This window comes from Camellia sinensis, chromosome 13, assembly GCF_055761805.1.
Source record: "Camellia sinensis isolate YWXY chromosome 13, ASM5576180v1, whole genome shotgun sequence".
In the NCBI taxonomy this organism is placed as follows: Eukaryota; Viridiplantae; Streptophyta; class Magnoliopsida; order Ericales; family Theaceae; genus Camellia; species Camellia sinensis.
Window position 1 is genome coordinate 61,121,967 of NC_138973.1, and position 14,775 is coordinate 61,136,741.

General features: G+C 35.1%; 1 long non-coding RNA gene across 1 annotated transcript; it reads right to left on the reverse strand.

The window, feature by feature from the left end:
• Nucleotides 1–3,587: 3,587 nt before the first annotated feature.
• Nucleotides 3,588–14,224, reverse strand: LOC114317865 (uncharacterized). The gene is made up of 2 exons (XR_014347989.1): nt 14,001–14,224; nt 3,588–3,871 (listed from the first exon to the last, which is right to left on the reverse strand). It is a non-coding gene; the product is annotated as an uncharacterized LOC114317865 (long non-coding RNA).
• Between the last annotated feature and the right edge of the window lie 551 nt (nt 14,225–14,775).

A 14,775-nucleotide genomic window follows, 5' to 3' on the forward strand; every position in this document is an offset into this window, starting at 1 on the left:
TAGATTATAATACTTTATGTAGATGAGGTCTATGATTGTAATATGTGGATGAGCCATGCAGTGATTGTAATATTCTAAAGTTTCAAACTTTCTTTCTTTAGATGATGCATGCAATAATTGTAATACTTTTTAAGTCATTGATTGTAATATTTTTTGTTTTTTTTGAGGAAGTGTACAAGTTGAATTATATTGAAAATTTATAAAATTTTAAACCGCCAAGCCGATTCGTATCCATTCGTCAATCTGCCAATCCGCTCAATTCACATCCGCCGGATTGGCGGACGGATGCGGATTGATTTTCTCCAATCCGCTAATTTGACAGACGGATGACGGATTGAAAGTTTCATAGCCGCAACTGACCCGCGCCCACTCCTACTTGCCTATTAAAAAAAGGCTAACTCAAAATTATAATTCAAAATAGGAAATGAATAAAAGGCTCAATCTAAACTAAATAGATAAAAGGCCCAAATTAAAATATAAATTCATAAAAAAAAAAAAGAAAGAAAGAAAGGCCCATTTCAAATACAAAGCCCAAATTAAAAGGGTCCAAAAAACTTGTGGCCTATTGTAAAATCTTTTGAAACTTAACTCGAAAATAATTTGAGGCCCAACAATCTATTGTAGTTGCTCTTCGTTCCTATTCATGGCCTCCTTCTGGCATCAACGCTGGGAATCAAAATTGGGGAAGAGAAATACAGAGACGAAGCCCTAGAGCAAATAAAAAACAAGCCATACACAGCATCTTTTCTCAAGTTTCATCCATCACAAATCGTGAAGCTATTTTTGCCCTTTCCATTTCATTTATGAGTGAACTATTAATAGATCTTAATAGTTAAACTTAATTCCTATAAAATTCGATTAAAAATAAGTCATAATAAAATCATCACTAAAAATATATATTTTTTCCAATTTTTTTGCATATGTAATTAAAAATTTACAATTAATGACTTTTTTTTGTCATGATTTTTATAAATTGTCGTTAAAACTTATAATTAGTGAGGTTTTTTTGTGACAATTTTTAAACCGTCATTGAAAGTTGAAATTAGTGATTTTTTTGTAACGATTTTTTTAAACTGTCTCTACTACTTACAATTATTGACATTTTTTTGTGATAAAATTTTTAAACTGTCACTGGAAATTAACAATTAGTGATGCATTTTAATAGTGTTTGATGAAAAACGTCATTAATTATTATAAGATCTATTAGATAATAAATTCACCTATTAGGACCTATACATAAGTCCCTTTTTATTTATTGATTGATTTTATGAAATTATTCATCTAATTTTTTTTAAAGAAAATTAATAGATAACTATTATATGTCTAAACAAACATTTTATATATATTTTAATGCTTTTTTATTATTTGTCACATATCATATTTGTTTTATAAAATAGGCTTCAAGTTTTTGTTCAATGAAATATTTGTTTGATGATGGTTATAATTTTTTTTCTTATTATGATTACTTAATTTTTTATTTTATTTTATTTTATGTTTATTGATTATTGGATTTATTATTATTATTATTATTATTATTAGTAGTAGTAATTTTTGATATGTTATATCAAACAGGCCAATCATGATTCTTATAAAGTATGTTTCTAGACATGAAAAAAAGAAACAAAGAATAGATAACTTAGTTCAATCTCAAGCTGCAGCACTTAAAAGTATTTTGGTACCAAGAGGAAAAAAGAGAGCTCAAAAAAAGCTGTTGAAAACAATCAAGATGAGAATGATGACAATGAACAAATTAATGAAGACCATGAAGATTTGATGAATAATGAACTTAATGAATGCATGAATGAGATTACTGATGAAAACAAGAATGAGGCTAATCTTATTGAAGATTTTAATATGGACAATGGGACTTCAAATATTTATGAGCCAAGTAATTGGGACAAGATTGATCAAAATTTTTGAGATCTATTGGTAGAAAAACGTCTCATAAGAGATAATGACGTTGAATTTCCTAAAGATGAATTTGGTAGGCATTTTTCTTCCACCCCTTACGTTCGACATGTATCAAATGGAAAAAAACATGACAGGAAATGGTTAGATATTCAATGTTGTGGGCAAAGTATATTGCATATGTTGTAAGTTGTTTAAGCAAATGGGAAATAATAGCTACTAAAGGATTTAAAGATTAGAGAAATCTTTGGCAAAAGCTTAAATGTCATGAAGCAAGCAATGAACGCTTGGAATGCATGAGAAAATGGATTGAAGTAGAAATGCGAGTGTAGAAAAATGCGCCAATTGACCAAAGTATGCAAGAACATATCGATTAGAAAGAGAAAGAATGATGGAAACAAGTTTTAACCAGGATAATTGCTTTGGTGAAAAGACTTGCAAAATGTAATTCAGCATTTCGTGGAGACAATGAGAAGATTTATCAAGAGAGAAATGGAAATTTTTTAAGTTTCATTGAAAATGGTTGCCGAATTTGATCCAGTGATGCAAGAGCACATTCGACAAGTTGAAAGAGATAAAATTCATTATCATTATCTTAGTCATTATATCCAAAATGAATTGATATTGATGTTAGCTGGTGAAGTGCAAAGTACAATCATTAAGAGAATCAAAGAAGCAAAATATTTTTCAGTGATACTGTCACGCTCAAATTTTATTACTTGGAAAACATTATCAATATTTATTAATTAAGTTCATTTACAAATGACAATTTATCCTTTGATGAAATGATAAATAATTAAATATACATGCTCCCTCCCGTTATACAACAATGACATTTACATACAAATAAAAGAGATGCCCTGAGAATTACAATAAAAAAGATGACACTACTCTTTACAAAAAAAATAGCACTCAATTAAACAACAAATAAAGTAGTACAATCCATCACTGGATTACACTTATGAAATGGTAAAACCTATTGTTTGATCTTCAAATCCGAGAAACATTTCCTGTACACATGTACAGGCAGGGGGTGAGCAACCACCAGCTCACAAAACAATCCCATATTAAAATATTAGAAGATATGCGGGTACCAAAATACTCGTACATATACATAAAATCATATCATGTCAAAATCATATGATTTTATTACATAGTCTCTTAAATCCAATTTATTTAATTAACCACAACAAGTTCACTTAAATAAATAAACAAGTTTTAATAGTAACATGACATCCTTTTCAATTCATTCAATTATCTCATTATCAATTGAATAAAATAATTAAACAATTCATCAAATTCATTTTATACAGTCTTATGAGGTGAATGCATATGCCATGTCATGCTCAAAATATTTTTTTCATCTTTTGAAAATCTCGTGCACAATGCCAATTTGAAAACACATTAATCCAACAATTTCAATAAAATTCTAAGATGGTAAATACGACTCAGGTAATCCCTAGACTGGTGTCTGCAAGTAGACTATACAAGTACTAGCAAATTGTCATTTTTACCGGTATTAACCGAAAGGCTCGACACCTATCCGCGCGGGTTTCTGGTCTTTCACCATGGACACCCAGGCCAACTTAACCAATATCAAACTACACCCACATCAGGACTTACCAGCGTATTTACCTGTAACGCCCCAATTTCTAGCCTAAATGATAAGACAACAATCATGACTCTTTCAAGGAAAACCGAATATAAATCTCCAAACTTATATTACATGATACAATAGTTTTTCATGCAACAATACATTAATCCAACAACAAGTAATAAACAAATAAATACCCCCAAGGGTTTACAAGTTTCCAAGGCTTGAGCCTGGTTACACAAAATGGTTATTCAAACCCACACAAACACAGCCATTGGCTTATACACATAGTTACAGCAAATGAGAGTATTGTACTCCCAACACACATACTTCCACGCCCCTAGTTGGGTGGGATCACCACATCTTTTCCTGCATAAAAATCCCCTAGAGTGAGCATAAAGCTTAGTAGGAAATTCTTAACAAAGTATATACATTTTATACAAGTCTCAAGAGATGAAATGCACATGTCATGCTATGCCCTTTTTGAAGATAAATCACATTTTTATCTTTTTGAAAACCATCATGCTCAATGATATCATGCAATTTCAATTGTTCAAAACTTAATAATTTATTTCAAGGGCATTAAATATGACTCTAGTAATCCCTAGGTTGGTGTCTGCAAGTAGACTATACAAGTATTACCAATTTGTCATTTTTACCGGTATTAACCGGAAGGCTCGACACCTATCCGCGTGGGTTTTCGATCTTTCATCCCGGATTCTCAGGCCAACTTATTCAATATCATCTACACCACATATCAAGACTTGCCAACGTATTTACCCCAAAACCATTCCACGAAGACTTGTTTCTCAACATTCTTTTCTCAATGCAAGTTTTCAAATCAACTTTCAAAGTTTAATGTAATTAAATGAATTGATATGCCAATAACACAAGATGAATATAAATACTTTTATTCCAATTCATCATCCAAGGAATAACACAATTCCCTCTTCTTAAGTATCCTCAACAATTAGTCATTTCAAACCTATTTCAACGTTTTGAATAATAATTTCCAAAATGAATAATAATTCTCATATTCCCTGAAATTCATCATTTATATAAATATAAATAAAAAATTTTCCAAACATCCATTTATTTTGACACACAAAATAACTATAACAATATCATTCATGGATTTTCAGTCTCTTAAAAAAAAATCCCTAAATTCTAGGTTTTCTCACCAAAACTATACAACTCAAATCTTTTGAAAGAAAACATTCCAAAATCATCTTTTCTTCAATCAACGAAGATCAAAACCCATAAGATCATTTTAAAAGGACAAAAGACAAACCCGTTTTCAAAATCGCTCAACTTTTTGAATCAACAATCAATTTTCAAAGCTATCGAAAGATGATTTCAAAAATTATATAGATCTTGCAAAAACATATATACAACTTTAAGAAAATCCCTACCTCAAGTTTTGAAGAAGAAATGAGATGAAACCCCCAAAATCAACGGTGTCAAAACTCGATCTTCACCGCACACAATGAAGCCCTCGAGATGATAACCAACTTTGGTGAAAAACTTGGGTCTAAATCCCCGACCGGTCCAGGCGAAGTGGCAAAACATGAAAGAAGGATCGAAACCGGGATTGCTACAACCTTCCTCCCTTAAAGAATTTCGTCCCCGAAATTTCAAATCAAACTATCCGAACAAAGGGGTTTCTAGCGATCAAAGCCAAGTTATTTTATTTTCAAATCACAATACCAACTCTCAACCAAATTCCACCATTTCTACCATGGTTATCTCATTAACAACAACCTCCCAAATATGCATAAACATGAAATTTCCTAAAACGTAATGGCAACTCTCAACAACCTTATGCTTAAAATAACAACGCACATATCAACATATGGTTAACAACTTTAAATACATTTCCCTCAGCACTAGGGAATATTACAAAGAAAAGCAATTTAAGCATTTTCAAACAAATCCGGATATTTGGAGCGGACTTTAGCCTCCCGTTCCCACGTCGCTTCTTCAACACCATGGTGTCTCCACAACACCTTTACCAACGGTATAGTTTTGTCCCATAGCACTTGCTCCCTGGTATCTAATATTTGAACTGGTTATTCTTCGTAAGAGGCATCCTCATCTACCTCCAAGTCCACCCAATCAAGAACATAAGAAGGGTTGGGTTCATACTTCCTAAGCATAGATACATGAAATACGTTGTGAACTCCCGAAAGTTATGGCGGTAAAACTAACCGGTATGCCACTTCCCCAATTCGCTCTAAGATCTCAAAAGGCCAAATGAACCTTGGAGATAATTTACCACTCTTACCAAATCTCATCAAACCCCGCCTTGGTGAGATTTTTAGAAACACATGGTCACCAACTTCAAAAGATAAAGGTCATCTTCTTTTATCGGCATAACTCTTTTGTCAGCTTTGAGCCGCAGCTAACCTCTTCTGAATGAGAACAACTTTCTTGGTTCTCTAACAATTTATGGACTCAGTAACAGTGGATCACCCACTTCGGCCCAACAAATCGGTGATCTACAAGGTTAGCCATACAAGGCCTCAAATGGTGCCATTCCAATACTAGCTTGGTAACTATTGTTGTAAGCAAACTCAATTAATGGTAAGTATCTTTCCCACGGCCCCTTAAAATCAAGGACACAAGCTCTAAGCATGTCCTCCAAAATCTGAATGATACATTCCGACTGTCCATCGATTTGAGGATGATAAGCAGTGCTAAGAGTCAACTTAGTTCCCAACGCCTCTTAAAGGCTTTGCCATAACCGGGCAGTAGAACGAGGATCCTTATCCAACACAATAGTTACAGGGACGCCAAGAAATCGAACTATCTCTCTAATGTACAACTCTGCTAAGCGTGCAACTGAGTCGCTGGTGCACATCTAAATGAAATGTGTAGACTTAGTCAACCTATCAATAATCACCTAAACGGCATCATTGCCGCGTTGTGTTCCAGGAAGCCTAATTACAAAATCCATGGTAACACGCTTCGATTTCCACTCGGCTATTGATAAGGGTTATAACAAACTCGCTGGTCTTTAGTGTTCGGCCTTCACTTGTTAACAAGTAAGGCCCTTTGATACAAATAAAGCGACATCCCGTTTCATACCCCTCCACTAAAACTGATGACTACGATCATGGCACATTTTAGTGCCTTCCGAGTGTACCGCAAGGCGTGAATGATGAAACTCCCGAAGTACTTCCTCTCTACAAGATTCTGGTACAAACAAACGGTCTAGGTAACGTACACTTAGATCTGAGTGAACGTTAAAACCTTTCTCTTCCTTCCCATTGGAAATCTTAACGCGGATTGATTCCACATCACGGTCTCCTCATTGTCCCCCTATAACCTTACTAACCAAGGTACGTTGAGCATTCAAAGTAAACAAGATAGCACTCTCTCTGGACTCACGCAAGTGCAAATCAAACTTGCCAATAACATCTAGCATATCCCATTCCCGAATGGCCACACTTGCCAAACTACTCATAGATTTTCGACTCAAAGGATCGGCCACCACATTGGCCTTACCTGGATGATAGTGTAACTAAAAGTCATAATCCTCCATAAGTTCCATCCACCTCCGTTTTCGTAAATTCAAGTCTTTTTGAGAAAACAAATACTTTAAACTCTTATGATCGGAGAAAACCTCAAACTTCTTACCATACAAGTAATGCTTCCAAATTTTCAAAGCAAAAATCACCGCTGCTAATTCTAGATCACGGGTGGGGTAATTTTTCTCATGAGTTTTCAATTGTCGTGAACCGTAGGCCACAACTTTTCCCTCTTGCATCAAGACATAACCAAGTCCATCCCCGGATGTATCATAATAGACAGTGTAATTCAAACCCCTTTCCGGAATTATCAAAACTAGTGCGGTAGTCAATCTAGTCTTATGCTCTTGGAATGACTTTTCGCACGCTTTACTCCACACAAATTTGATACCCTTTCTAGTCAACCTAGTCAAAGGTGTAGCTAGTCTAGAGAAGTCCTTTACAAAACGTCGATAATACCCCGCTAATCACAAGAAACTTCGGATTTCAAAAACAATCTTGGGTTGTTCCCAATCCTGTACGGCATCTATCTTTGAGGAGTCCACAATCACTCCCTCTTTAGACACAATATGCCCCAAAAAATTCACCTCTGTTAACCAAAACATGTATTTTTCAAATTTGGCATACAATTGGTGCTCACTAAGTAAACCCAGCACTACCCGCAAGTGAGTCTCGTGTTCCTTTTCAGAGGTTGAATAAATCAAGATGTTGTCCACAAAGACGACTACAAAACGGTCCAAGTATTCCTGAAAAATTCTATTCATCAAATCCATAAAGGTAGCCGATGCATTGGTCAACCTAAAAGGCATTACAAGGAATTCATAGTGGCCATAACGAGTACGAAAAAGCCGTCTTCTGAATGTCCTCCTCCTAGACTCTTAACTGATGGTACCCCGACCTCAAATCTATTTGTGAGAAGCAACAAGACCCTTTAAGTTGGTCAAACAAATCATTTATTCTGGGTAGAGGATACTTGTTCTTAACTGTAACTCTATTCAACTTGCGGTAATCAATACACAACCGCAATGACCCATCTTTCTTCTTCGGAAAGAGAGCCGGCACTCCCCAAGGTGATGTACTAGGGAAAATGAAGCCCTTGTCTAAAAGTTATTGGAGTTGAATCTTCAACTCATGCAATTTGGCAGGTGCAAATCTATACAGTGACATGAAAATCGGTGTCGTGCCAGGCACTAATTCAACGGAGAACTCGATCTCCCGGTGAGGTGGTAAACTAGTAAGATCTTCTGGAAAGACATCCGGGTATTCACAAACTACCCTTGGTAACTCAACACGAGCCCCGTCATTACCAAGTGCCCCTTCACTCTTAATATCCAATAGAGTTGCAAGAAGGCCACTAAGCTTGCTCCTACTACGAGGGTCAACAACTGGTGACAAGGCTCTATCAACTCAGTTCCTCAGAAAATAGAAATGATCACCACCCGAAGTGCACACCGTAACTCTCTGACGATAACAATCAATCACAGCTTGATAAGAACACAACCAGTCCATGCCTAAAATGACATCAAAACTCGACTTATCTAGCAACATAAAAGCAAACGAAAGTCGACGCCCGACAACTTCTAGTTCATAATCACAACAACCTCAGTCTAATTCAACTGTACCCCCAACAGGTGACTCTACTCTGAGTGGTGACACTAACTGTGCTACCTCTAACCGCAATGTAGAAGCAAATGCAGTAGATATAAATGAATGAGACGTACCCATGTCTATCAATACATTAGCCAAAGAATTACACACAACAAAAATACCTCTCACAACTGAGGATTCTGGCAACTGCTCTGGCACGGTAAAAGCATACACACGCCCCTGTGGCCCTTGATTAACTTGCTCATTTCTTGGAGCATAAGCCTGTTGTATTGACTTAGCCGAAATGGCTCTCTAATTAACTCGCCAAGCTTAGACTGATTGAGCCTGTTGGTGGCTCTGAGTCTGCCTCGACCCTGATGCGCCAGATGCGCCTCCCAACTGTAGGCAAGGTCTCTTCATATGCCCCGGCTGACCACACTCATAACAATTAAACCCTTGACCTTTGTTATGAGACTGAGACTGACTTTGAGATCGGTTAGGTGGTGGTAACATTAATTGCCCTCCTCCCTTTTGTGGGCATGAGAAGGCTTTGTGACCTGGTTGGCCACACTTGAAACACGAGAAGCTACTTGATGCACTATTTTTTTGGACCCGCACATTGCAAAGAAAAAGTGGATTTAGACTGCTGTGGTTGGGACTGGGATGGATAGGTGTTCCTGCCCTTCTTGTTTTGCCTATAGTCTCTTTGAGACTCTTGGCCCCTAGACCTTGAACTCTGAAGCCTTTCCTCCTCGGCTTGTAGGGAAATTTTTACGTGTGTCGCCGTTTCCACAGGACGGTCATATTCCCGAATCATATTTTCGACAAGCTTGAACTTAATTTTTGTTTTCAATTTCTTTTCAAATTCAATACAACGGCTCTCTTCCGTTGCCACCAACTTTGGTGCAAATCTGGACAAACTAGAGAAGACCGCCTCAAACTCAGCCACGGCTATGTCGAGTTGTTTGAGGTCCTTAAACTCTTGCCTCAATCTTTCCATAGCAGTGGCAGGTATGTACTTATCTTGGAAAGCAACCGCAAAGGCTTTTCATGTCGACTCCACTTTACCCTTGGCATATTTCCACTATTGACCCGCATCTCCCTTAAGGTAGTAACTCGCCAGAATCACACTTAGTTTACTATCTTCGATGAAACTCATTCGGGCCACCATAGAACTCATTCGGTTTGGCCCGCAAGAACTCTCTAGTAAGAAAACTCGCCCTTGACTCCGCAGTGTTCTCTCGGGTTTGATTCCCCACCCTCAACAACTTCATATACTCTCTTAAAGCCCCTGCCATTTCTCGAGCTAGGGCTCCCATTGCGGTTTGACCCGTTTGTCCCACCTGCTTGGCCACATTAGCTTGGCCTGCTTGCTCGGCCATATTAGCTTGGCCGAACCCTTATTCTTGCACCAGAACCTTATGGACCGGTACCTCATGCACACCTCGGCGAGCCCTACCACGCCTCCCGCTGCTACCACCACGGACTTCACCCCTTCCTGACATCCTAATAAAGGACACAAGAGAAATAATTTAGCACATTAACTCATATGTGCTCGTAACTTGACTCACACGTTCGACTACAATAAATCTATATATTTCTCTACTATATACACAATTCAATTTCAGTTCACATAGGCACTTAGTCATGTAAACACATACGGACTGTTCTTTTATGATGAAATCTATCCCACGAAAAACCAAGAATTCTTAGTAGAACGAGTTTTGATCAAGTATCCTTCTAATGAGACCTCAAGGAATTTAACAGGCGCAAACAACATCCCAAAAGTCCAATCCCATACACATTTAGTCACATAAGCATGTTATCACACAGTCACAAAATGCATAACACTTCCTAAGCATGCTAAATGAACTCATTGTGGTTAAACAACCACTTCCCACGAGCTCCAAGTATTCAAACCTGGTAGCTCTGATACCAAGTTGTAACGCTCCAAATTTCTAGCCCAAATGATAAGACAACAATCATGGCTCTTTCAAGAAAAACCGAATATAAATCTCCAAATTTACATTACATAATACAATAGTTCTTCATGCAACAATACATTAATCCAACAACAAGCAATAAACAAATAAATACCCCCAAGGGCTTACAAGTTTCCAAGGCTTGAACCTGGTTATACAAAATGGTTATTCAAACCTAAACAAACACAGCCTTTGGCTTACACATATAGTCACAGCAAATGAGAGCATTGTACTCCCAACACAGATACTTCCATGCCCCTAGTTGGGTGGGATCACCACATCTTTTTCGGTACAAAAATCCCGTAAGGTGAGCATAAAGCCTAGTAGGAAATTCTTAACAAAGTATATACATTTTATACAAGTCTCAAGAGATGAAATGCACATGTCATGCTATGCCCTTTTTGAAGATAAATCACATTTTCATCTTTTGAAAACCATCATGCTCAATGATATCATTCAATTTCAATTGTTCAAAACTTAACAATTTATTTCAAGGGTGGTAAATACGACTCTGGTAATCCCTAGGTCGGTGTCAATAGTAGACTATACAAGTACTACCAATTTGTCATTTTTACCGGTATTAACCGGAAGGCTCGACACCTATCCGCCCGGGTTTTCGGTCTTTCATCCTGGATTCTCAGGCCAACTTATTCAATATCATCTACACCACATATCAAGACTTACCAACGTATTCACCCCAAAACCATTCCATGAAAACTTGTTTCTCAACATTCTTTTATTAATGCAAGTTTTCAAATCAACTTTCAAAGTTTAATGTAATCAAATGAATTGATATGCCAATAACACAAGATGAATATAAATACTTTTATTCCAATTCATCATTCAAGGAATAACACAATTTCCTTTTCTTAAGTATCCTCAACAATTAGTCATTTCAAGACTATTTCAACATTTTTGAACAATAATTTCCAAAATGAACAATAATTCTCATATTCCTTGAAATTCATCATTTATATAAATATAAATAAGAACTTTTCCAAACATCCATTTATTTTGACACACAAAATAAATATAACAATATCATTCATGGATTTTCAGTCTCTTAAAAAAAATCTCCAAATTTTAGGTTTTCTCACCAAAACTATACAACTCAAATCTTTTGAAAGAAAACTTTCCAAAATCATCTTTTCTGCAATCAACGAAGATCAAAACCCATAAGATCATTTTAAAAGAACAAGAGACAAACTCGTTTTCAAAATTGCTCAACTTCTTGAATCAACAAATTATTTTTAAAGCTATCGAAAGATGATTTCGAAAATCATATAGATCTTGCAAAAACATATATATAACTTTAAGAAAATCCCTACCTCAAGTTTTGAAGAAGAAATGAGATGAAATCCTCAAAATCAACGATGTCAAAACTCGATCTTCACCGCACACAACAAAGCACTCGAGATGATAACCAACTTTGGTGAAGAACTTAGGTCTAAATCCCAATGGATTTGGAGAAATCAAAGAGAGAAGATGACTTCTAGAGAGAGAAGCAGCCGATCTAGAATTCTAGAGAGTTTTAGAGAGAGAGAGGACTGAAAAAGTGATCTGAAATATCAGATTCATGAATTGATATAACATGGTCCGTTCGAGCGTCAGATACACTAACAAAGTACTTTTGCAGATAGGTCAAACTTCTGAAACCAAATATTCTCTGCTCGAGTGCATAAGCAGCCGCTCGAGCAGACAAGCGACTTCGAATGCATTTTGCATTTTTGCTTTGGAGGCGCTGCCCCCTGGACCCCAGCGAGCTGACCGGGCAGCTTGATCCCCGACCGACCTAGTCGAAGTGGCAAAACATGAAAGAAAGATCGAAACCGAGATTGCTACATTACCCAAAACAAATCCAAATGATCTTGTTTCTCAAAAATAATTCCTTTCTCAAAATAATAGTTTTCAATTGCAATTTAAAATCCATGATAACAATGAAATGGAATGGCAATGCAATGTGTAACAATGCATTAAGATAGTTCCAATTTCAATTCTACCACACAATGTTTCATTGTGATCAAATTTCATATCTCTATCAATGTAATATCATGATACAATTTCAAGTAAAAATGTAATAATATCAATGTTCATGTGTGCACCAGAAGTAAATCAACAACTTCTAACTTAGTCTTTTCAAGACAATTCAATAATATCCTTTTAAAGACAAACTTCCAAAATCAAACATTTTCTTATCTTTCCAAGAATCTCCTCATTTAAGTACCAACATGGTAATCCTCTATCGGTTACCAAAAACCAAAACTTTTAAACAATAGTTTCATCAATAGCAATAATATATAACACCAAAGTGGGTTCAAGGTTTCATAAATTTCTAACTCACACACTTTATCAATAAAATGAAATTATAATCTTTCCAAAATCATCCCCTTCCCAAACATTAAATAGAGTCAAATTCCATTTTTCTCATACAAGTAAAATCTCAGGATCTTCAAGTTCAATCATAATTCTTAAAAAGCATAAGTGAGTATTCCAACACTTAATTAATTATATCAAAATCTTCTCTTGACTATAATTAGAAAATATAACACGAGTGTTCACTTTCCAATTTTTAACATCCACCCCATCGAATTAATCCAAGAAAAAATAATAAATAAATAAAATTTTTGATAACTCATCTTTTTGTTTTAATCCAATTCATCTATTTGCTCCAAATGAGCTAACATCACATTCTACTCTTTTCTTGTCAAAAACATCCGAACAATTCAAATATCTCATAAAAATTTTAAAGCATGAAATTATTATTATAACATTACTCAACTAGTAAAACTAGGAACCCAATAGCATACGACATCAACTTAATCTCGCTTATTTCTCCAAATCTCATACTTGGTCAACTTCGTCACTTTTCATCTCATAATATTTAAAGTTATGAATTAAAAACCCAATAACACCCCCTTTAATTACAAAGGATTTAAAATATTAACCAAACTAATTTAATTTATCAAATTAGTAAATTCACTATGTTCACCATCTTCCAAATTAATAACACCAACTTTACATTTTACACAATATTCCTTAATATCAATTTATTTTTCTCAAAAATAAATTCCAAATCAAAGATAAAAAAAATATTTCAAATTTATATTTCTTAAAATAAATCATCTAATCATAATATGATGTAAATGCAATTTATACATCTTTCCAATTTTTATTTACGGATTTGTTTTTACAAAATTATCAACACAGCATAATTTTCCCAAATCAATCTCAAAATACCAATATTCTCAACATTTCAACATAATTTTTCTCCCAAAAATTACCAAACAAAAGCTGAAAATATATATATATATATATATATGCAATACCTCTTAAAATGACATATTTTCTCAAAATAACCCTAACATAGCTTTAATGTAATGATATGAAGAAAGTCCCTACCTCAAATAATGAAGAAGAGCAGTTCTAGAAGGCACATCTTGCCCGATCATGAATCCGAGAAACCATTGCGAAGATTACGACGAGCTATCCGACTTTCATTTACAAAACTTTTGCAAAATCTCACTCTAAAGACTCTCACTCGAAGCTCAAAGGTTAAGCAACAATGGAGGAATAGGGAAAAAGAGAGAGACCGACAGAGAGGGGAAAGAGAGCTAAGCTTTCTGCTCAATGCAAAAGAAAACCAAAGCAAAAGAATTGAAAGGAAGAAGAAATGATGGCAAGGAGACAAAAAAGGGGCCACCCACATGGGTTTGTTTTCCCAAAACTTGATTTTTCCCAAAAAAATAATTTTTGTAATAATACCTCAAAATTTTATAATATAAATTATAAAATGATATAATTTTTCTCACCACAAAATATAATATTTTTGTACACCACAAAATATAATATTTTGATCACTACAAAATATACACAATTTCATTCTTTATAAAATATATAATTTTTTACCATATGGTACACACCATAAAATCAACTATCAAATATTTATTATAATCCTATATAATAAACAATAACAACTTCTAAGGTGGTTACTACCAATCACCTAATTAAAAAAGACCAAACAATTAAACATCAGTCATTAAACAAACTCAAATTAAATTAAATCTAAATCATGGGTCTCACCCCATAAGTTAAACATGATCCAATTATATACCAAAATAGTCCCAACAAATTTATCTCAAATCTTGGTCCGAACACCCAAAACTCAATTTCAAAT